The sequence below is a fragment of the Nicotiana sylvestris genome, chromosome 6 (assembly GCF_000393655.2).
Source record: "Nicotiana sylvestris chromosome 6, ASM39365v2, whole genome shotgun sequence".
Lineage (NCBI taxonomy): Eukaryota > Viridiplantae > Streptophyta > Magnoliopsida > Solanales > Solanaceae > Nicotiana > Nicotiana sylvestris.
In genome coordinates, this window is record NC_091062.1 from 139,230,040 (window position 1) to 139,254,541 (window position 24,502).

Here is a 24,502-nt window from a genome sequence, read left to right on the forward strand (position 1 = left end):
TTGGGTAGAACCTAGGTTTTTCTAAAATTGGGGATTTGGACCTCAATTTGAGGTCCTATTTCAAAACAAATAACATATTTGGGTTCGTGGGGAAATGGGTAACCAGGTTTTGGTTCGAACCTCGGGTTTCGACCACGTTGGCCCGGGGGTGATTTTGACTTTTTGGGTAAAACCTTGAGAAAACTCATTTTCATGCATTGGGATTGATTCATTTAGCACTTATTGATGTAATTAAGTAACTTGTGACTAGATTCGAACGGATTGGTGGTGTAAGCAAGGGGTAAAGCTATAGTTGAGACTTGAGTGGTGATCAAGGCATCAAGGTAAGTGTTTGGTCTAACCCTAGCTTGAGGGATTATGAGTTGAGTCATATTTGCTACTTGCTTCTTGTTGAGTACGACGTATAGGCATGGTGATGAGTATCTATACGTTGGTGTCAAGCATGGTCGTGAGTCTTAAATTGAAAGTTGTTGTGTTCTTAAATGACACTTGGGTGCTTTACTTAATGACCTTCTATGATTGAGCATTTTCAATAATTGAACTGAGTACAAGCTAAGTTGAGATTGGTTATAGCTGATTCTCCCTTGCCGGAATGACTATTTCAATATTGTTGTTCCCTTGCCGAGAAAATTATTACATTGTTGTGTTCCCTTGCCGGGAAGTTATTATATTGATTATTTTCCCTTGCTGGGATTCCTTGAAATTGCAAGATATTATGAAATGGGAGCGGGTGGTACGCCTACCACAAGATATTATGAAGTGGGAGCGGGTGATACGCCTACCACAAGATATTATGAAATGGGAGTGGGTGGTATGCCTACCACAAGATATTATGAAATGGGAGTAGGTGGTACGCCTACCACAAGATATTATGAAATGGGAGCGGGTGGTATGCCTACCACAATATATTATGAAATGGGAGCGGGTGGTACGCCTACCACAAGATATGAGAAATGGGATCGGGTTGCACGCCTGTAACAAGATGGAAATTGAAAGTGAAAGTTGTCTTTACTTTTCTTTATCTATGTTAGAAGTTATATTGTTAGCTTTCTTATTTATTCCTTGCTATTTTGCTTTATCAGCTATCCCCGAGGCATGTTTCCTTTTCCCAACTTTAATTGCTTATTACCTGTTTACTTTTCCGCCATATATTATATAACTGCACAGGTTTATGTGGAGTCTGGTCCTAGCCTCGTCACTACTTCACCGGGGTGAGGCCAGGCACTTACCAGCACATGGGGTCGGTTGTGCTGATACTACACTCTACACTGTGTGCAGATCCCGGAGCAGCTTTCGGACAGTAGTTGGAGGGCTTCCTTCAGTCCATCCGGAGACCCAAGGTAGACCTGCAGACGTCCGCAGGCCCTGGCGTCTCCCTCTATCTCTATTTCATGTTTCCTTTATCTCTTGCTCAGGAACAACACTATGTATTTTCTTCAGACTTTGTATGTAGTGACTCTTAAACAGTCTGTGGTACTGTGACACCAGATTTTGGGGTACTAAAGCTTAAAAGTGGTAATAGACGTAGCTCTAAGCTTTATAAATGTTGACTTTCGCCTATTTCCTAACTTCTGCTTTATTTATATTGTCGCCCTATGTTTGTTTTAAAAAGAAGTAATATGAAAAAGGTAGTAGATAGTTAAGGGTTGGCCTGCCTAGCTCACATTAGTAGGCGCCATCACGACTCCCGAGGGTGGGAATTCCAGATCGTGACAAGTTGGTATTAGAGCACTAGGTTACATGGGTCTCACAGTTCACAGACAAACTTAGTAGAGTCTGAGGGATCGGTACAGAGACGTCTGTACTTATCCCCAGAGGCTACAGAGTTAGGAAAACTTCACATTTGTTCTTTCTTGTCGTGCGGTTCTGTTTCCCAATACTGATTGAATTTCTACTCCGTTCTTTCGCAGATGGCGAGAACATGCGCTTCCTCATCTACCGCTCAGCAGCCCGAGCCCCCAACAACAGCTTCCACTAGGGGCAGAGGGCGAGGCCGAGGCCGTGCTAGAGGCCGAGGCCGAGGTAGGGGCAGAGTTCAGCCCCGAGCAGCAACACCAGTGGTGGAGCCTCAGGTCGATTTTGAGGAGGAGGTTCTGGCCCCAGCAGCTCCGGTGGGCCCAGCTCAGGTCCTAGAGGGGTTTATTGCTACCCCAATTCTTCAGGACGCTCTGGTCCGATTGGTGGGCCTCATGGAGAGTGTCACCTGAGCAGGTTTGCTTCTTGTAGCACCAACCACTTCTCAGGCTGGAGGGGGGGCTCAAACTCCTGCTACACGCACTCTGGAGCAGGTAGCTCCCCAGATTCAAACTCCAGCAGTTTATCCAGTTGGAGCAGTTTAGCGGGGTGCCATAGCTCAGACCGGCGATGGAGCGGCTATGTCTGCCGATGCTTTGTGGAGGCTGGATAGGTTCACCAAGCTCTTCACTACTACTTTCAGTGGTGCTTCTTCTGAGGATCCATAGGATTTCCTATATAGCTATCACGAGGTTCACAGGAACATGGGCATTGTTGAGACCAACAGGGTCGATTTTGCTACATTCTGCTTGTCTGGATCCGCCAAGACTTGGTGGAGGGATTATTGCTTAGCTAGGCTAGCTGGGTCACCATCTTTGACTTGTGAGCAGTTTACAATTTTGTTTTTGGAGAAGTTCCTCCCCGTGACTCAGAGAGAGGCCTATCGGAGGCAATTTGAGCGCCTCCAGTAGGGTTCCATGACGGTCACCCAGTATGAGACCAGGTTCATCGACTTAGCTCGCCATGCTCTTGTCATACTTCCTACTGAGAGAGAGAGGGTGAGGAGGTTTATCGACGGTCTTATTCAGCCGATTAGTCTTCAGATGGCAAGGAGGCCGGGAGTAAGATCACTTTTCAGAAGGCGGCCAATATGGCCCGTAGAGTTGAGATGGTTTTGTCGTAGCTGTGGTCCTCCGATGCAGTATTCTGACCAGCAGTCCTTTAGTGCACCACCAACACCTATCAGTGCACCACCGCTTCAGAGTTTTTAGGGTCGTCAGCCCCAGCAGCCGAGAGCTTGTTTTACTTGTGGCGACCCAAGGCACATTGCTAGGTATTGCCCTCGAGCTTCGAGCAGTTCTCCGCATTAGGGTTCTCGTGCTATTGTTTAGGCACAAGATGTTCCACAGACCGCCCAGCCAGCTAGAGGTGCTAGAGGTGGAGGTAGAAGTCCTAGAGGTAGAGCTCTGGCCGCCAGAGGTGGAGGCCAGCCAGTAATAGGCCATCCCAGAGAGGTAGTTCAGGGTGGTGGGGCCTGGCCCCGATGTTATGCCCTTCCAGCTGTCTTTTCTACCCCGGACAGTAGGATAGTTTTGTTCTTTTGTACATTCTACTAGTAGCCCACTACTTGTGACACCAGGTCTTGGCACACATATTAGTAGACTATTATTTTGGGGTTGTATAATTATTTTTGGCTCATTGCAGCACTTACTTTTGGTGAAAGTAAAATGAGAACTTAACTATATTTCTGCGTTGGCTTGCCTGACAATGGCGTTGGGCGCCATCACGATCTATTATGGAAATGGGTTGTGACATTATAGTAGAGTCGGATAAGTTTGACGATATTTGAAATAGCCTTATAAACTGTAGATTTCGTCAACTCATTCAACGCATCAAAAGGGAGATGGAGAAACTAAGTATGAATCATAATGCAATAGATTGAATACTCAATCGACTCAATGGTGATGTGGTACATCTTATGCCGATTCAGGAAGAATTTAACTTGAATATGTTTCTATTGAATGAGCAAGATGATTAACAATTCAATTCGCATGTGCCTAACTATGAGGATGAGAATAATGAAGCATATAAGATCTGGTTACTACAATGTAGACGTTGTCATTTGATTCGAAATATTGACTTTCATATCTGAAAAATTAGGGATAGTACTAAATAAAAGTGTGCAGAAATTTATGATATAGAAAATTTCGGAAGTTTATTTATGAGTACTTTGTATTTAATACTCGGAGATTAATCTACAAGATGGGACGAGAGGAGGTCAAATTACAACTTCATGGAATTTACAGGGGTTCAATTTGCTTCAATTTATAGGAGCAATGTGAGGTATCACAGAGGGCCTCTCTTCTATTCGATTCTTGGGTCAGATTGAGCCTCTTTAAAATCAAAGAATTGATGAAATGACCCACCTCACCCAAAAGCGTTTTTACCACAAGGGAACTAATGGGACTTTGAAGCACTATATGTTGCATATAGATTATTCAGTTTAGATTTTTTCATAAGATTTTTTATATTTAGGTTTGATTTTTCATGTTAGATCCATTTCTTTAAAACTTTATGCATAAATATGCTTCGCTGCTATATATTATATGAAAAAACAAGTTTAGATATTTGAAGAAAATACTTGGCCTCAAGCCCAAATCCCTATTTTGCCATGATCTCTTAACATTATCTTTTTTTAGTAAATCACTATGGATGCATGACAGCATGAGCCATGCCCACGGGCCCAATGCTATAAATTGAAGAAAAAACAAATCAGAAGTAGCCAGATTTACAACTGCTAATTGAAATATAGCCACAGTTTCAAAAGTAATTGAAATTTAGTCACTTTTTCATGTAAACATAAAATCTGAACAAAAACACCCTTAAATTCGAAAAAGTTCCAGCAAAATATGCTGGAGTTCGAATTTTTTACATATGAGATTCCAACATAATGTGTTGGAATTTCATAATGTGCTGGAGTTCCAACATAATATGCTGAAAGTTCATACGTAGGAGCTCCATAATCCAGCATAATACGCTAGAACTTTCCATGTGCTGGAGTTCCAACATAATATGCTGGAAGTTTATATGCATGAGCTCCATAATCTAGCATATTATGCTGGAACTTTTCGTATTTCAGCAAAATAATAGCTATTTTTCAATGACTTTGCAAATGCTGGTTATTTTTCAATTACCAGTCCGAAAACTGGCTAGCTCGTGCTATTCTCACCAATAAATTCCTAGAGTTTTTTGTTTTGGTATACTTTACAACAATCGTTTAGAAAAAACTAAAATGCTTTTTTAGCAACAAAAAAAAAAGAGAGAAGAAAAATCAACATGTTTTACATAGACAAGTGAATTAATATGTCCCACTTGCTACCTTTAAAACATAAAGCCAAAAGGGAACTTTATAATCAAAGATTTTCTTAAGTAACTTATAGCCTGTTTGGCCAAGCTTTTCAAGATAAAAAAGTGCTTTTTTTCCCAAAAACACTTTTTTTTCCTAATTTGAGGTGTTTGGCCAAGCTTATTTGGGAAAAAAGTGCTTTTGGGAAAAAGCAGAAGCAGTTTCAGGGAAGCAGAAAAAAGTAACTTCTTTCCAAAAGCAGAAGCAGAAGCAGTTTTGGCTTTTCTTCTTACCTAAAATACCCTTAACAAAATATAGTATATACCAAAATAACCCTTAAACCTAATACTTAGGATATTAATTTATAAATATTTCTTCTTATTTTTAGGAAAACTTTCTAATATATAGTGACTTTAGGGGTGAATGTTTTGATATTTGTTGAAGGAATTTTAATATATTTAACTTATATTAAAAGAATTAAGTACTTTTTAATTTTATTTTCATATTTTACTTAAATAAAATGAATTTTTTTAATTATTGCATGTAATAACAAAATTTTGATATTATTTATTTACTTATAATATTAATTATTAAGTAAATCTATTCATGTCCTTATTCGTAATTTGACACTTAAAAGCACTTTCTAAAAAGCTTGGCCAAACATAAATTATTTCTCAAAAGTGCTTTTCAGACTGATTAGCCAAACACAAACTGATTCTCTCCAAAAGTACTTTTTTCAAAAGCACTTCTCAAAATAAGTTGATTTCTCCAGCTTGGCCAAACAGGCTATTAGTATCAATAGACCAATCCTGCATCTACTCTACAAATTACAGCTCAGGGAAAGACCGATTTCTCGCCGCGACATGTTACAAGTTTTAACTTAATACACCTATATGCATCAATGAAATTCTCTGAGTCAATGCTTTTAAGTTAACGCTGGAAATGCCCTGATCTATCGTAGTTTCCCTACCTAAAGTACAAGCAGAATCCTCAGATATTGTGTATGAGCACCATAATGGTTGAACTGATTAAGGTACTGGGTACAAATGACTTCACTTCATGAAGGCTCGCTAGGTAAAACCACAGAGGGTCATATATAGGTTTACCGCATGACCGACTCTCTGACAAATGAACGTCCGCCAGATCTGCACAATCAAGAATGCAAACAAGTTAAAGTAATTGGTAATACCAAAAAGCTGAAAGTAAGCTAGACAGTGGGCCTTAAATGAGTTTTGAGCCAAAACGTACGAATATTCAAGATGGATGTTCATGAATCGAGCATTTTCTTTGCTTTGCGACAGTGTCAGAGAGCCTTCAATAACCTGATCTTGCTCTATTTCCAAGGGTTCATAGAAGTAAACCAATGTCTGCAAAATTCATGTCAAAAAATGCGAACCATGAACACATGCACAAATTTCTCCGAGAAGAGCTGATAGGAAAGAAGATGACCATAATCCATCAATTTTGTTCCGAACAGGATTATCACCATTACTTTATCAAAATACGTAGGTATTCTATGTAAGAACCAATGTCAAGGATTAGTTAAATTAACAGGTAATCTTCTAGATGAAAGAATGTCAACAACAAAACTGGTTATCAAGGCAATTTTTTTTTTTGACAAGTAATGTGAAACTTTATAAAAGATAGCCAGCAATAAGGATATATCGGCTCAAAAGTTACATCCTGAACAGAGCATTACAATGAGAGTAATAAGCTAACAAAATCAACTACGTCTGCGGTATCATTTGTCATTTTTTCAACTTTTAGTACAGAAAGAAGGTAGCATAGAAGCACCGAGCCTCTCACTACAATAGCAAACATTTCTTATTGGACTCAGCAGTATTGTAAATGGTGCTCGCCTCAGCACTAATAGCGTGAGGTGATGCGATGCGAGGTGCCGGTGCTATTTGCCTCTGTTGCGTGGTGATTTCAAAAAGGCAAGCGCTTCTGCCTGTGTAGCGAGAGGCGCCCCGTGCCGTCGCTTTTAGGGAAAAAAAAAAAAAAAAAAGAAGGCAGCGACCATCAGTGTTAAAAATACAAATTAGGGCTTGAATTTTTCTTCTTTCTACTTCAACCTCGTCGACCAGCCCCACAACAAAGAAGCAACCAAGATTTCTTCTTTCTTCTTCAAGTTTCTTCGATCAGGACATCAAGTATGCTTCTCTTTCTCCTTTCTGCTTCTCCTTTCTTCTTCTTCTTCTTCTAATTTCTGCCTCTGTCCATTGTTTTTTCTTTCTTCTTCAGTCTTCAGTCTTTCTTCCTTTTTCTTCTTCTTCTCTTTTTTTTCGTTCTGTTGTTTGAGCGAGTAACAGAGAGCTTTTTAGAGCTCTTTCTTTCTTCCTTCCTTTTTCTTCTTTATTCTATTTTTTTTTTGAAAATCTTGAAGAAGAGTATATGTTGCTTTTTTTAGTTTATGAATCTACTATGACTATCTATTGAGTTTTTAATTTTTGAATTGATATATTTATTAATATATTATTACTATTGAGTTTTTAGTTATATATATATATATATATATATATATATATATATAACAAGACCAATGTATTAGATGGTAACAAATATGTTATCTATCTCTTTCTTCACCTTTAAAAAAAATCGAATTATCACATTATTAAAAAAAAAGTGCTTAATTATACTAACACCTCTATAACATGATTCAGTTTTAGATAGACCTTGTATATTTTAAAATCACATGCTTACGACCTCTATACTATGAAAATGAGAAGACATAGAGCGATTGTGCAAGTACACCTCCCACTATGCAACCGGTCTTATATGTCTTAGGAGGGTGTTAATTTCACTTTGAACACGAAAATGGAGGTCTTAAGACGCCCATAAAGGTAAGTGTCAAACTGACTTTGTACAAGATGCAATTATGTATTTTTCAAAAAAAAAAAAATAAGACACTGAAATAAATAAACTTTATCCTTGACCTTAGGATAATAATAAATAAACTTTATACTTGACCTTAGGATAATAATAGATAAACTTTATCTTTTTTTTTCTTTTGTCTACTTCTCCGAGCTATCGGCCCCCGCCCCATTTTAACGAACTAACCAGCAAGTTTGGCTCGTTACTGGCATGGGCGTCACGACCAGAAACTAAATTCAATTCCAATGTTTCACCGGATCTAAGCTCATACCAATCAGCATGTGAAAAAGATCCAGAATTTCAATGGTTTAATTCAACTCTTCAATCAAGAATAACATCATGTTCTCTCAGTTCCAACTGTTAACATGAACCAAGGAATTGTCAATTTCATTCTTGAAAGTAGAAAGCAAAAAAGACATATATATTGAAAGACCCTGCTATGTTTGATCTTGTTAATTAAGGATTTATCTTTACAGTAGTAGTCACATTATGAACTTATGTTCTTTACTTGATGATTGTCTTGAATGTGCATGTAATAGCCAGTCATTAATTCTTGTGCATTGATAGAGTTTGAGAATGAGAGCACTGCAAAACATGTCTAATAAGCAGATTTGATGTTGGGTTCAGGTGTCCAATAGATACAATCTTTAGTGCAAGTCTAAATAAAAAATCTGGACAAATTTAAGGGGTTGTACATATATGCATCCAAAAAAAATATTATATCAATGTGTACTCATTACTGTCTTATAGAATAGCCAGGGTTTCCACTTGGTTGCTTCTTGGAATTCAATTCAATTCTAAGGGCAGTATTGATATTTCGTATTATAGACTTACGTGTCATCCAAAGCCATCGCCGCCTCATTTATTTGACATTCATTGTCTAGAATTTTATCGCCTGTTTCCATCTCCTTTTGTGTCAATCAGTTCATCTCTGTGTTCGGTATTCCTCTTATATACCTGCCTTATACTTAGGGCTTCATGCTTCATATTCAGTTAATATCAACGGAGAAAGCTACTTCTGTATCAATGCCTCATTTTGGTTTTTTAATTTTTTTCTACTTTGTACAGTAATTATTTTATCACAGAAATTGAGGAAGTGTGTCCAGCACGTATTGCGAATCTTTACCTGGGATGTGATGGTTTCTTTTTTTATTTTGTAGTGATTACTGTTTGTTTCCTCCTTCTCTGTTGTTTTGTTCTGTCTAGTTTTCTGACCCATTCCTTCATATTCCTAAATTTCTCAATTTGGATTTCATGTTGTGTACTTTATTTGTTCAGTTCTGGTATGTTTTCTCTTATTCTTGCTTCTTTTTTCCCCTTAAAAATGCACCTGATTCATGCTAATGGAATTTCTGTGGAATCTGCAGCTTTCTATGTTCTTTCAGATATTTTTTTGTTAGATTATCATAGGCATGTCAGTGACTTTATCCAACTTGCATACTGGTGAGCTTAGGGTGCTCGATAAAATGACTAAATCAACTGAATTTCTTGTTACAACCCATATTCACGTACGTTATTTCATGTCGTAAGTTAGTCGACGTAAATCCGATAAGAGATTATCTTTGAGATATATAAAATGCCACAACCCCGTTTTAAGTCATTATTTTTCAGTGTATTCAGACCTTAGAACCCTAAAAATATTTTCTCAAGTTTCTCTCATGATCCAAGACCCAAACAAAGGGCAAACAACACAAATCAAGTGTCGGGAATCCCGTGACGCTAGTAGGTTTCTTGTTCTTCTTCTTGTTGCTCATTTTTGTGTTGTTTTAGCTCATGTGGGAGGTTGTTTTAAGTGGTTTATGTTCTGTAAATACTCTCTCAAGTTTTTAATATCAACCCTAGGTGATTTCAAGTCTTCTAAAGTGATTTTAGTGCCGAAAATCCCTAGTTGATTGCCAGTTTCACTTTAATGTTCTTGTGGCAGCATTGGAAGGATATTTCGTGGACAATTAAGGTCAAATTAGAGTTATTCTTTCAATTTAAAGGTAAGGAACCTCTTACTCTACATGTATTTAAGATTATCCAAGTTGCGGCTAAGTCGTTGAAGCTATAACTTGTGAAATATATATCGAAAGACTTGGTAGTAATATTGTTGGTTGGTGAACTATTTTAGGAGGCTCAATATGATTATTATTAATGTTGGTTGGGCTGTTTGATGATTGTTTTGACTTGTGGGAATTCATATAAATAGGGGAGGTGTTGTCCGTTTCATAGTAAAATAGGTTGTGGTCGATACATTATAGTTACGATGCTTAAACGATAACGATAGTGTCATTTCTCCAATTGTAGACTAAGGAGACGTGACATTTGCATAGCTTGAGGTTGGGCAGTATATACAAGGTATGTGAGGCTATCCCTTTCCTTCTTTTTCCCGACTCCGATTGTACATAATGTAATGAACGAGCTTCCAAAGATACTCTACTCTTAGAAGCTAGCAGTACTTATATTGTTTTCCTTCTTGTGGAGCGATTGATGTTGATTTTGCTTCTCGTATTCTTATGTTATCAATGTTGTTGGTACTTCCTTATTCTTATAAGATTCATGATGAAGAGTTAGTCCTAATAAAGTGTACAGAGGATACCGACCTTACCTCATTCCGAAAGGTTTAGAATATTAATCCAATGAGTCCAGCATGTATTATATATATGTATCTATTTTACTCTACCAAGCCGCGCTATAGACGGCCAGGTTTGGTACCTATTGTACAATCATTGATCAGTTGGGTTTTACCGAGCTCCACGTGATCGAGTACGATTCTACCGAGCCTTATGATTGCCGGGTACATTTTTACCGAGCCTATTACGGTTGGGTACGATATGATGATGATGATGATGCCCATAGAGGCGTATGTTTTAAAATTTTATGCACATATACATATGTATTATGCATTTCATGTCAGTAGCCCTAAGAGGTACCCAGATTTTACAGGTTGTATATTCTTTATCCCTGCTTACATTACTATTCGTTCTTATGGTTCCCTGCCTTACATACTCAGTACTTTATTCGCACTGACGTCCTTTTTATTTGTGGACGCAACATGTCGTGCTGTAGGTCCTGATAGACGGGTAGGTGCAGCTCCCCCACCATAGTAGGCTGCCCAGTTCAGCGGTTATTGGTGAGATACCTTCTCCGGACTTGCCGTGGTCTCGGTATGCATTTTTGTTATAGACATCATGGGTATGTCGGGGCCCTGTTCCAGCAATGTTGCAACACTTATGTTCCATTAGAGGCTCCTAGACATGTGTCCACTCATGTATAGTTTGGTATGCCTTGTCAGCTGATTTTTGTTATATAGTCTTTCATGGCAGCGTGGTAGCTCGTACTTTATATATAGTTTCTTGACTGTCTGGTCATCCCATGTTATATATGTTCATGCCACTATCTTTCACTGTTGGTTGTTCATGATCCATGTCCACCAATATATTGATCTCGTCGGCCCTTAAAAATAATAAGGAAGGTTAGATAAAATGTACGTTTGTGCTCGGCAAATATGGCCCCGGTGCTAGTCATGACCCTCCAGTTTTGGTCGTGACAAACTTGGTATCAGAGCAAGTCTGTCCTAGACCGTCTATGAGCAGTGTCTAGTAGAATCTTGATTATGGATGTGTAGTGTGCCACATTTATAATTAGGAGGCTATATGACATCTAGGGTTGTTACCTTCTTCCTCAATCTAGATCGTGCGTAGAGTTGAGTCGTAAGTGTTCGCCTCTAATATTCACCTTGTTTTCTTTCAGCGATGCCTTCGACTAGGAAGCAAGAGATTAGTATACGGCTTGATACAACTGCGGGAGAGGGTACCAGTCTGGTGCCTCAAGCTAGAGCAGGCTAAAGTGATGCTCAGAGTGGGATGCTGTCTCATACCTCATCTACTTCGTCTCCTCCAGAGGATACTAGGAGGCACCCAGCACCACCAGTTCCTCTGTCTGTCACTACAGACCAGGATATGCGGAGTGCGATGCAGTTGTTGACTAGCTTGGTAGCTGCTCAGGCTTAGAGGCAGAATATTGGTGCTTTTGATAAACCAGTTAGTACGAGAGTTCGCAATTTTATTAATCTAGAACCTCCATTGTTTACCGGATTAGAACCCAAGGAGGACCCGCCGACTTTTATTGATCACGTTCATCATACACTGCGGGTTATACATGCTAGTGATTCAGAGGCAGTAGAGTTGGCTTCTTATCGGTTACGAGATTGAGCAGTTTTCTAGATGATAGTTGGGAGAGATCCAGGGGTCCGAATGCTCCTCCAGCTATGTGGAAGGAATTTTCTGAGGCCTTTCTTCTTCACTACTTGCCGTTGAGATACGACGAGCTAGAGCCGATAAATTCTTGAACCTTCGACATGGTAATACGAGTGCGCGAGAGTATAGTATGCAGTTTGATTCTTTAGCAAGGTATGCTCCCCATATGGTGGCAGAGATGAGAGATAGGGTGCATCTGTTTGTGAACGGGTTGGTGATGACGTCCAAATCCACTACTAAAAAGTAAATGGACACGGTCACATGCAATATAATTTACTCAACTATGAGTCGGGGTCGAATTCCACAGAGAACAATATGTAGGCGATTATGAATGTAAGAGAATTATCACTTGTTATGCAATGCCAAACACTTAGAATTGGTTTTTGGAAAATATTTATATCTAAATGAGGAATGTAAACTAACCTAGAAAGTAAGTAAAATGATCAATGGCTACAAATATGGATGCATCGGGAATTACACTCAAGTAACGATCCAATGTATTTCACGATTTTACAAGTATGAGTGAGTTTATGTTAATTAGCCACAGATAATAATTCTATATTAGCTTCTTTCGAAGACTAACAAGATTTCCTAATTGAATTATCCCTAAAACAATTAAGAGATTAAGCACACCCGAAATGGCTACAAGTAGTTCAATCCTATCCCTAGGTAGAATCTATAAAATGAGGGTTAAAACCTCAAGTTCTTGTTAATTAATCTTTCCCAACCCCAAATTATCTTTTCTAAAATTAATTCAGAGTTAATGGGCGAGTCTTGGGGTTAGCTAATCCCTTTGGAAACATTAAAGAATAAGAATAATTAAAGAAATAACAACTAACTTCATAAATAAATGAAAATCATTCAATACATAAGCACATCAAGATATTTAATCCACACTTTAAATATGAATATTTCCATAAACAAGATTCAAGTGTTGGAAATAAATACTACACACTTAAATATTCAATACAAAGCAAGGAAATAAAGAAATAAACATAAATGGGTAAGAAATCCTTAACCACAAACTTGAAATCTTCAAAATCCAAGTGTGTGTGCCAACCCTAGCCTCAAAACTTTTCCTCTCTAGTTCTAAGAATTGAAAATAAGCCAAAGCTTCTTTACAAATGAGCTAAGTTAGGTATTAAATGGTTTGGGGCCAAAAAAATGTAAAATACTAGAATTGCCCAGGTCTGATGCTCGATTTTTGCATTTGCGAACTATGCCTATACTGTGCACTTTCGCATTTGCGAAGAGGACTTCGCATTTGCGAAGGTTGACTCCGCTAGTTGACTTCGCATTTGCTAAGTCTTTTTCGCATTTGTGATGACTACCTAAATCATCTTCTTTCGCAATTCCCATGCTTTCCTCGCAATACCCAAGATTGTTTCCTTCGCAATTCCCAGGATTTTGTCGCAATTGCGACAACTGAGGGCATTGCCCAGATTTTCCTCTTTTTAGCTTCTTTTTGACTTGTTTCACTTGGTTTTTTCAACATCACTTCTAAATCACATAGAACCTGTAATATAGAAGTAAATGGCATTAAACATCTGATTTTATCACATCAATCATAGCAAAAATATAGGCTTAAAGACAAGATAAGTTGGTAAAATACCAACTTATCAATTGGGACCACATCTGATAAATGAGAGCACGACAGCCTCCTTGGTGGAGGGCATGGACATTTCCAGTATTCAGGCTTATGCCCAGACCCGTGAGGATCGTAAGCGCTAGCAAAGGGCAGATAGGGAGCAGGATAGGGGCCATTATAAGAGAGCAAGATTTGCAGGGTATTCTAATGACTTCAAAGGCAGTGTCAGGCCCCAGTCTTCGAGGAGTTCGGTGACACCTATAGCTAGTGCTCCTCCACAACTTCAGAGGCCTCGATATGATCAATTTACGTATTCTAGTCTAGGTCAGAGTTCGCGGGCATTAGGCTCGCATTATCACATGGATACTAGTCAGACGAGACCCCCAACACCACGTTGTGATCAGTGCAGCAAGGCCCACTTTAGACTGTGTCGTCGAGGTTCTGATGCATGCTATTCTTGCGAACAGCCTGGCCATATGATGCGGGATTGTCCTAACAGAGGAGGTGATGCTATGGCTCAACCGACTGGATTTGTGTCTGGTTCTTCCTCATCAGTTCGACCTCCAGCACAGGGTTTTCAGTAGTCGACAGGTCGTGGTAAAGGTAGAGGTACAATGACGAGTTTGAGTGGTGCTGAAAATTGAACCTATTCTCTAGTAGGTCGACAAGATCTCGAGTCATCTCGGATGTTGTTACAGTTATATTGTCTGTGTTTTCTTACGATGTATATGCGCTGATTGATCCAGGATCTACATTATTATATGTTACACCCTTTATGGCTAATAAGTTTTGCGTTGAACCTGAATTGATAAGTAAACCACTTGCGGTATCTACTCCAATAGGAGATTCTGTGATTGCTAGAAGGGTATATAGAGGTTGCACGGTGATGATTTGTAGTCATCAAACCTCGACAAATTTATTTGAGTTAGAAATGGTTGATTTCGATGTGATAATGGGAATGGACTGGTTGGCCTCATGCTATGCAAATGTTGACTGTCGTACGAAGATGGTTAGGTTTTAGTTTCCTAGTGAACCCATCATTGAATGGAAGGGGAACATTGCTACGCCGAAAGGTAGGTTTATTTCCTATGTTAAGGCAAGGAAGATGATCTCAAAAGGTTATATTTATCACCTCATTCACGTTAGGGATGTGGAGGTGAAGCCTCCTACTTTACAATCAATCCCCGTGGTTAATGAATTTCGAGATGTTTTCCCAAATGAACTCCCAGGCCTTTCTCTTGAAAGGAAGATTGAGTTTAGCATTGATGTGTTGCCTGAAACTCAACCGATCTCTATCCCTCCATATAGAACGGCCCCGACAGAGTTGCGAGAGTTGAAGGCGCAGTTGAAGGACTTACTGGATAAGGGCTTCATTAGGCCTAACACTTTACCTTGGGGTGCGCCAGTCTTGTTCGTGCAGAAGAAAGACATGTCGTTAAGGATGTGTATTTTATCGATTATCGACAGTTGAATAAGTTTACTATAAAGAACAAGTATCCACTTCCAAGGATTGACGACTTGTTTGACCAACTCCAGGGTGCCAAGTATTTCTCCAAGATTGACTTACGTTCAGGGTATCATCAGGTGAGGGTTAAGGAGACGGATATTCCAAAGACGGCCTTCCGAACAAGATATGGGCACTTTGAGTTCTTGGTGATGTCGTTTGGGCTAACAAATGCCCCACCAGCTTTTATGGATCTCATGAATATTGTATTCAGGCCCTATCTTGATGTGATCATGATCGTATTCATTGATGACATTCTGGTGTATTCTCGTTCGGAGGTGGAACATGCGGGCCACTTACGGATAGTATTACAGACGTTTCAGGATCGTAAGTTATATGCTAAGCTCTCCAAATGTGAATTCTGGTTGAACTCAGTAGCATTCCTTGGCCACGTGATATCTGACGAGGGTCTTAGTGTCGACACTCAGAAGATCGATGCAGTAAAGAATTAGCCGAGACCTACAACACCATCAGAAGTCCGTAGCTTCCTGGGGCTAGCAGGATATTATAGGCAATTTCTAAAAGGGTTTTCCTCTATATCAGCACCATTGACTAAGTTAACACAGAAAGCTACTAAGTTCCAGTGGTCTGACGCTTGTGAATGAAGTTTTCAGGAGCTAAAGAATCGATTGACATCCGCGTCAGTGCTCACTCTCCCAGAAGGAACAGAAGGTTATGTGGTATATTTTAATGCCTCAGGTATAGGTTTGGGGTGCGTATTGATGCAACGTGGGAAAGTGATTGCTTATGCATCAAGACAATTGAAGAAGCATGAAAAGAATTACCCGACCCATGATTTGGAATTGGCTGCAGTAATATATGCTTTGAAGATATTGCGGCACTACTTATACGGCATCCATGTTGACATCTACACAGATCACAAGATTTTACAATACATCTTCAAGCAGAAGGAGTTGAATTTGAGGCAACGTAGGTGATAACTAGGGATTATGATGCATTTTACACTCCTTCTTACTTGAGTTTTGATTAAAAATGTGTACAAAATAGTCCCAAAAGCTTACATGTTGTACTTGTTTGCAGGGTTTGGTCAACAAGGTGACAATTTGTCAAAACCAGCTCAAAAAGGAGTGAAACATGTACAAGTACCAAGAACAAGTCCAAGCACAATGCAACAGGTCCACTACGGCTGCACTCCATTTGGTGCGGTCCGCAGTGAGGAGGTTTAGAGAGGTGCCTATTTCAGGAAATCAAGCATTGCGGCCGCAAAGCATTTCATGCGGATCGCAATGGACTCACCGCAGCCGCACTCGATATTGTGCGGTTCGCAATGATGGTATTCAGAGAGTTGAAGATTTGGAGCTTTATGCCAATGCGGTCCGCGGTCTTTTTTGTGCGGACGACAACAGAAGCCACCGCGGCCGCGATGCATTTTGTGCGGCCCGCGGTAGCCAAGTTCAGAGAGCAGAGATTAACGCCAAGAAGCCTCACTACGGCCGCACTCGATTTTGTGCGGACCGCACTACCCCCGCAGGGGTATTTTTGTCCAGATATTCAGTCTAGTATAAATAGTTTCTTTTCCCTTTTTTAGGTCATCAATTGTATTCTAAACTTCAGCTACACTCGTGAATAGGGTTTCTTAACCATTTTGAGTAATTTTAGAGTAGTTTTATTATTGAATCTTCAAGTTTTAGCTTGTAATTAAATATTATGGGGTTTTCTTCATCTATTTCTCAATTTTCTTCTATTATCATGAGTAGCTAGACCCATTAGCTAGGGTTGCGGCTCAACCCTAGTATGGATATTTGATGGGTCTTGTGTTTTAAGGCTTGAATATTTATGGGTGTTTGATACTTGGACTAATTTATGGTTTCAATGTTGAATTAGTAGTTGCAAACACTAATTTTTGCCTATTTGACTTGGGTTCTTCTTGAGAAAGAGAACTTGAGTCTAGGAAAGTTAGTCCAACAAGGAATTGGGGCGTATTCAAGAGGTTGATAACCCCAATTAAAGGGTTAAACCTAGAGATAGTAATACCTAACTTGAACCTAAATTTCTTGCACAAATTATCATACCCAATTAGTCTTGAGAAAGTCAATTAGGGCAAAATCACTCAAACTACCGAGAGGTATCGAGTGAGAAGTATCGTGCATTGGTTATATCATAATCCTCAACATGACAACCTAGCCTTAGACTCGAGAACCCGTCAAGTATCTACCTAGGAGAAAGTCACTTCCCTAGTGCCTTCTTAACTATTTAGACAACCTTTAAAGTATTTCATTCTTAGCTTAATTTAGCATCTTAATACTATAATATTAGAAGTAATCAAAAGACAAACTATGATTAACAATGCAATTAAGAGAAATTACGCATCTCCAATTTAGATAGGAACCCAATTCCCATTTCTAGCTCCCTGTAGAAATCGATCCCGACCTTCTCGGGTAAAAGCTGCTTCGACCACTCTCGTTACTTTGTAGTAGTGCATGGTTGGCCTCGATCACTTTTTGGCATCGTTGCCAGGGAGCTAACAGTTTTGGCTATCTATCTAAATAGTTTTGTGTATTGTTCTTCTTTCCTTCCGTGTTACTAATTTTTGGGTGTCACAACTTCATGTACAAAAATGGCAGCAAACAACGCACCTATTGGAGATCTTCTGCCGGGGGAGGAGGTAGATGACAACATTGATGATGAGGTCCCTATTGTGCCTCAAGGACAAAGGAGAGGACGCCAGGCTAATGATAATATTCCAGACCCTTCCCCGCCACCTCCAAGAGTGGCTACTCGAGTGCTTCCCAACCAAGGCTATGCAAGTGCAATTGTCCCACCCCGGATCCGGGTGGGAAATTTTCAAATTACCAATGTGATGCTAACATTGCTGGAGTAGCGTGGGTATTTCACGGGCGCTGAAAATCAAAATGCTTACAAATATCTCAAGGGTTTCGTGGATACTTGTTGGGGGAGCAAGCAAATTAATGTGTTGGAGGATGCAATTCAGTTGAGACTATTCCCTTTCTCACTTAGAGGGAAGGCGTTGGATTGGCTTGAGCGACTTCCCAACCATTCCATCACTACTTGGGATGAGTTGGCAAATAAGTTCATTGCAAAGTTTTTCTCACCAGGGCACATGGCAGCATTGAGAGATGAGATCTTAGCTTTCAAGCAGGAGCCCACCGAACCATTACATAAGATTTGGGAGTGATATAGAACAATGGTAAAGGAATGCCCCAACAATAATATGACTGAGGCGATGATCCAACAGACTTTCTACCAGGGCATTAACACAACAAACCAGTGCATAGTGAGCCAACTTGCTAGGGGCAATTTCATGAAGTTGTCTTATGATGAGGCTTGTGACATTCTTGACGAGATGGCTGACACGTCCTCCGCTTGGCAAAGTGGAGCCAATGTGCCCCAGGGTGACCCCACGGTTACTCACTTGCACAAAGAGCTACATAATCATGGGCAGGCTATAGCAGAGCTGACAACTACAATGAACCAGCTAGGAAAGGCACAATTACAATAGGTTCAAAATCCGCGCCAAGTGAATGCTAGGGAGGGTGTCAACATGCTAGTGAACGAAAGAAGACAAAGAGGTCAATAGAACCAAGGGAGTTCGTATCAGTATGACAATGATTGTGGTGGATTCCATGATGATGGTTATGATGGGCAGAATGAAAAGGTGTAATACGTGAACAATTATCAAGGCCAAAGGGACAATTCGTCCAACCAACAACAATGGAGACCCCAAGGCAATTGAGCTAATCAACAACAACAAGGGAATAATAATTTGGGGAACAACAACCAAAATCCCAATTGGGGCAATCAGAACAATAATTAGAACAATCAGGGTAATTAGAATGGCAACAACAACAATTGGGGTGGTAACACCAATCAGGGAGGTTGGAACAATGGCAATCAAGAAAATCGGGGGCAAGGCTTTCAAAGGCCCTCAATGTATCAACAACCGAACAATCCACCCCCATTTCCATCCCAAGGTCCTAGTTCTTCCAACAACGAAATGAGGAGAATTGAAATGATGTTTGAACAGATGATGAAAAAGAATGCGGACTCTGATGCTTAGTTGGCTTCCCACAATACTTCAATCAGAAACTTGGAGGTTCAATTAGGCCAAATCTCACAATCCTTAAATACTCGCCCTAAGGGGGCTCTACAAAGTGATACGGTAGCTAACCCGAAGGGTGGGAACAATCATGTCATGGCGGTGACTACAAGGAGTGGACGACGCGGTGATGTGAATGCCTCCAAGCAAAAGCAAATTTTGAGCGATAAAGTTGAGTTGCAAGAAGATGAGATTCCTTTGGTGGTTGAAAATGTGATTGATAAGAACGTGAATGAAGAAGTGAGGATTGATATTCAAGATGCCGAGGTGGAGACTCAGAATGACATGAACCAGTCTAGGGAACACGTAATAGACATGCCAAAACCGGTTGTGCCTAAAGCCAAGGCTCCTTTGCCAAGGCCACCTCCACCTTATCATCAAAGGCTCGCGAAGTAGAAAAATGAGAATTAGTTTAAAAGGTTTATTGACATGATGAAGAGCTTATCCATTAATATGCCTCTGGTGGAGGCTCTAGAACAAATACCGGGCTATGCTAAATTCATGAAGGACTTGGTGACAAAGAAAAGATCCATGGATTGCGAAACTATCAAGATGACTCACCAAGTTAGTGCAATTGTGCACTCAATGGCCCCGAAGCTAGAAGATCTCGGTGCTTTCACCATTCCTTGCACCATTGGGAGTGCGTACTTTGCTAAATCTCTATGTGATTTGGGGGAAAGTATCAACTTGATGCCCTACTCAATTTTCAAGACTTTGGGTATTGGGCAACCGAAGTCGGCTTCCATGAGATTGCAAATGGCGGATAGAACCACGAAGGGAACATTAGGTATTATTGATGATGTTCTTGTCCAGGTGGACAAATTTATCTTGCCAGCTAATTTTGTGATCTTGGATTGTGAGGTAGATTATAAAGTTCCAATCATATTGGGAAGACCTTTCCTTGCTACTGGGAAGGCCTTAGTTGATGTGGAAGCAGGGGAACTCACCTTCCGGGTGGGTGATGAAAAAGTGGTCTTTCATGTGTGCAAGTCAATGAAGCAGCCCAACAGTTCTGAGGTGTGCTCTTTTGTGGACCTTGTCACAACAGTGATAGTTGATGATACCAGTGCAATGATCAATGTGAAGGACCCTCTACAGGCAGTATTGTTGAATCCTGATGTCAATGATGATAAAGGCCGAGTGGAGTGCGTGAACGCTTTACATGGGATGGGCTCTTACTCTTATGAGCCTAGGAAACTCTCTTTGGATCTTGAGAATAGGAAGACTCCACCAACAAAACCTTCAATCGAGGAACCTCCGGTGTTGGAGTTGAAGTCGTTGCCTCCACACCTCAGGTATGAGTTCTTAGGTCCTAGTTCAACTTTGCCAGTTATTCTTTCCTCATGTCTTACTAACATGGAGGTTGATGCCATATTGGCGGTGCTCCAAAAGAGGAAAAAGGCAATTGGACGGGCTTTAGCTGATATTCGGGGGATAAGCCCTACATTCTATATGCACAAGATTATTCTGGAATATGATGCAAAACCCTCCTTGGAACATCAAAAGAGGTTGAACGAGGATATGCAAGAAGTTGTGAAAAAGGAGGTGATCAAGTTGTTGGATGACGGGGTTGTGTACCCCATCTCTGATAGTTCTTGGACTTCGCCGGTGCAATATGTATCAACGAAGGGTGGCATCACCGTGGTTGCAAATTCGCAAAATGCGTTGATTCCTAACGGGATCGTCACAGGGTGGAGGGTATGCATAGACTACCACAAGTTGAATAAAGTGACCCACAAGGATCATTTTCCATTGCCTTTTCTTGATCAAATGTTAGATCGGCTTGTTGGGCGTGCCTTCTACTGTTTCTTGGATGGGTATTTTGGATATAACCAAATCTTGATTGCTCCCGAAGATCAGGAGAAGACCACATTCACTTGTCCATATGATACCTTTGCCTTTTCTAGGATGCCTTTTGGGTTGTGTAATGCACTGGCTACATTTCAACGGTGTATGATGGCCATTTTCACTGATATGGTGAAAGATATTTTGGAGGTGTTCATGGACGACTTTAGTGTTGTGGGTGATTCATTTGAGGAATGTTTAAAAAATCTTGATAGAGTGTTGGCCCGTTGTGAAGAAACCAATCTTGTTCTTAATTGGGAGAAATGCCACTTCATGGTGGAAGAGGGCATAGTTCTTGGGCATAAAATTTCAAAACATGGTATAGAGGTGGACAAAACAAAAATTGATGTGATTTCAAGGCTCCCTCCCCCTACAGGTCAAGGGAGTTCGAAGTTTTCTTGGGCATGCGGGGTTCTACCGGAGATTTATCAAAGACTTTTCGAAGGTAGTGAATCCCTTATGCAAGTTATTGGAAAAAGATGTCAAGTTCGTGTTCGATGAGAGATGTATGCAAGCCTTTGAACTTCTCAAGCACAAGTTGACCACCACTCCTATTATTACCGCACCTAATTGGAGCTTGCCTTTTGAGATCACGTGTGATGTGAGCGATGTTGCGGTTGGGGCGGTTTTGGGTCAAAGAGTGAACAAAATATTTCATCCGGTGTACTATGCGAGCAAGACAATGAATGATGCTCAACTGAACTATACGATGACCGAGAAAGAGCTTTTGGCTATTATGTTCACGATGAAGAAATTTAGGTCGTATCTCATGAGTGCCAAGGTCATAGTCCATATCGATCATGCCGCACTCTGGTACTTGATGACGAAGAAGGATTCCAAAGCTAGACTGATGCGATGGGACTTGTTACTTCAAGAGTTTGATTTGAAGATTGTGGACCGGAAGGGTATTGAAAACTAAGTGGCAGACCACTTGTCCCGCTTGGAGGAGGAGGGGAGGCCTCGTGATGGCCTAGAGATCAATGATTCATTTCCCGACGAGCAACTCCTTTCAGTGTCGGTGAATGGTATGCCATGGTTTGCAGACTTTGCTAATTTCCTTGTGACTGGTATATGTCACACCTCCTTTTTGCGCGCCCGCCCCGAAAGGTAAGATGCGCGGGTGGAGTTTTTCCAATTTAAGTGACAATATTCGAAATGAGATTATTTATTTAATTCAGAGTCGCCACTTGGGAAAGGTTTGGCTTTTGGTGTCCCAAGTCACCGGTTTATCTTGAATCCCAAATCGAGGAAATTTTCGACTTTTCCAAATGAAGTCTGCGAACCAGAAATTCTAAGTAAGGAATTCTGTTGACCCGAGGGAAGGTGTTAGGCACCCTCGAATCCCGTGGTTCTAGCACGGTCGCTTAAATTGTTATAATGGCTAAATATCTGATTTAAATACATGTTATGACTTACGTGCTTTTATTAAACTTAAAACCGCTTTTATCATTATCACTTATTTTTATAGAATTGCAACGTCGTGAAAATGCATCTCGAACCACGTCACAATCAATGCGCCCGTGATCGTCAACACATTTTGACTTCGTTGAGATTTGGATTTGGGTCACATCAATGTGCACCCGAATTTAAGAATATGATTTAATTAAGCCGCGCCTAAAGAGTCTAACGCGTTATTATCTTTGGGGAAGGCAGTGGAATTCACTAAACAGTCCGTCTCAAATTCTAAGTATTTATCATGATCAATTATTGAGGGCCCCGCAATTTGCATTTTTATTTGGCGAGGCTCATCTCATTATTTTAGAAGGGTATCCTACAGTGACTACATTTCTACTACGTTTGTCTTTAAAAAGAAGGATGATACCGAACTTTGCTTGTTTGAACAAATACAGACTGAATCTTTATTATGTTTGCCGAACCTAAATTTGTTTGATTACCTGATTGATTGTTTATGAGGTGAGAATTACCTCATGCTTTGTCTTCATCGAGTGAATACGCTTATTAATTTGCTAAGTGAGATTGCAAGCAAACTAACAACATATACTGAGTTATATTTAACGACCTCCAAGTTCTATTTTAAACTCTAACCTATTTGAAATTGATAAACGAAATTGGCTGTTTATTAGGAAAATTACTACTAATTGAACTCAAAATGACTATTAGTTTCCCTCAACAACCATCACATTATTTCGAAACAAGGAATCTATACCGAGACCCGATATCGAACCTATATTGGAACAAATAATCTGACAGGAGAGCTGGCATTCATAGCCAGACTCTTAATGTGACTGCATGAGAGTTTGTTTGGGATACATTTATCCCAAACCTAGTACCACAGATTTGTCAATTCAGTGGTCTAGGCAAAAATACATACAAGTGCTCGCCATGACTCTATGTTATGCAGTCATAACGAAGCCAAACAAAGTGTCATACTGAACTGAATGTATACTAAATCAAACATGCTGTCTATGTCGTACTGTCATTACTATTGAACAATGCTATCTAACAGTTCATCTCAAACAGAATGTATGCTAGTTTATACAGAATATTTTCAGTTTGCAGTAAAAAAAATACAGGCCCAACTAACATTCGACCTATTTTTTAACACCAATGCTATAACATAAACTGATGTTCATTTCTTTATTTCTGCTTCAACTTCAAACTTTCAACAATACATGGTTCAGAGGTTGTGTACTTGGGAGTATTTGACAATTGAAGAAGAGGGCAATCAGCAGAGTAACAATGACAACAAATGCAGCAGCAGTAACAGCACTAACAGTAGCAGCAGGGCAGAATAGCAACAACAACAAAAAACAGAAGAGTAGCAGCCACAACTCACAAAACAACTGGAGTGAGATCAACACCCCAACTAAACCAAACTCTCGAGTAGAACAAACAACAACCAAACAGACTCAATTGGGAGAAATCAGTGTTGCACAAAACAGGTCCTGATTTAGTGAAATCAAAACAAAAGGAGAGGAAGCAACTTCTAGTTTTTGTCTGTCTGAGTTATCAGACAAAAAATTCTTTTCCAGTTTTCTGTTTCCAAAAATTTGAACTCTCAGATGTTCCCTCTCAGTATCTCTCCCTATCTCTGTATGCTCTGTCTGTGTATCTCTATCAGCTCTCTCTTTTCTCTTCTATCCTCACAGTGTGGTGTTTTTTTCTTTCCTCTCAATCTTCAGGGTTCTCTAACCTCTAATCCTCTCTCTTTTGTCTGTGTCCTCCTCCCCCTCTCTCTCTCTATGTGCCTCCCCCTTATAAGCCTAAACACTATCCCTTTTAACAGCCTGTTCAGAATATCATCATACCCCCCCCCCCCCCCACCTTTTTT

At 40.1% G+C, this 24,502-nt stretch overlaps 1 long non-coding RNA gene across 1 annotated transcript; it reads left to right on the forward strand.

Annotated features, from left to right (window-relative positions):
• Positions 1-9,520: 9,520 nt before the first annotated feature.
• Positions 9,521-11,168, forward strand: LOC138870018 (uncharacterized). Its single transcript, XR_011400181.1, has 3 exons — positions 9,521-9,939; positions 10,244-10,294; positions 11,006-11,168. It is a non-coding gene; the product is annotated as an uncharacterized lncRNA (long non-coding RNA).
• The last annotated feature ends 13,334 nt before the right edge of the window (positions 11,169-24,502 follow it).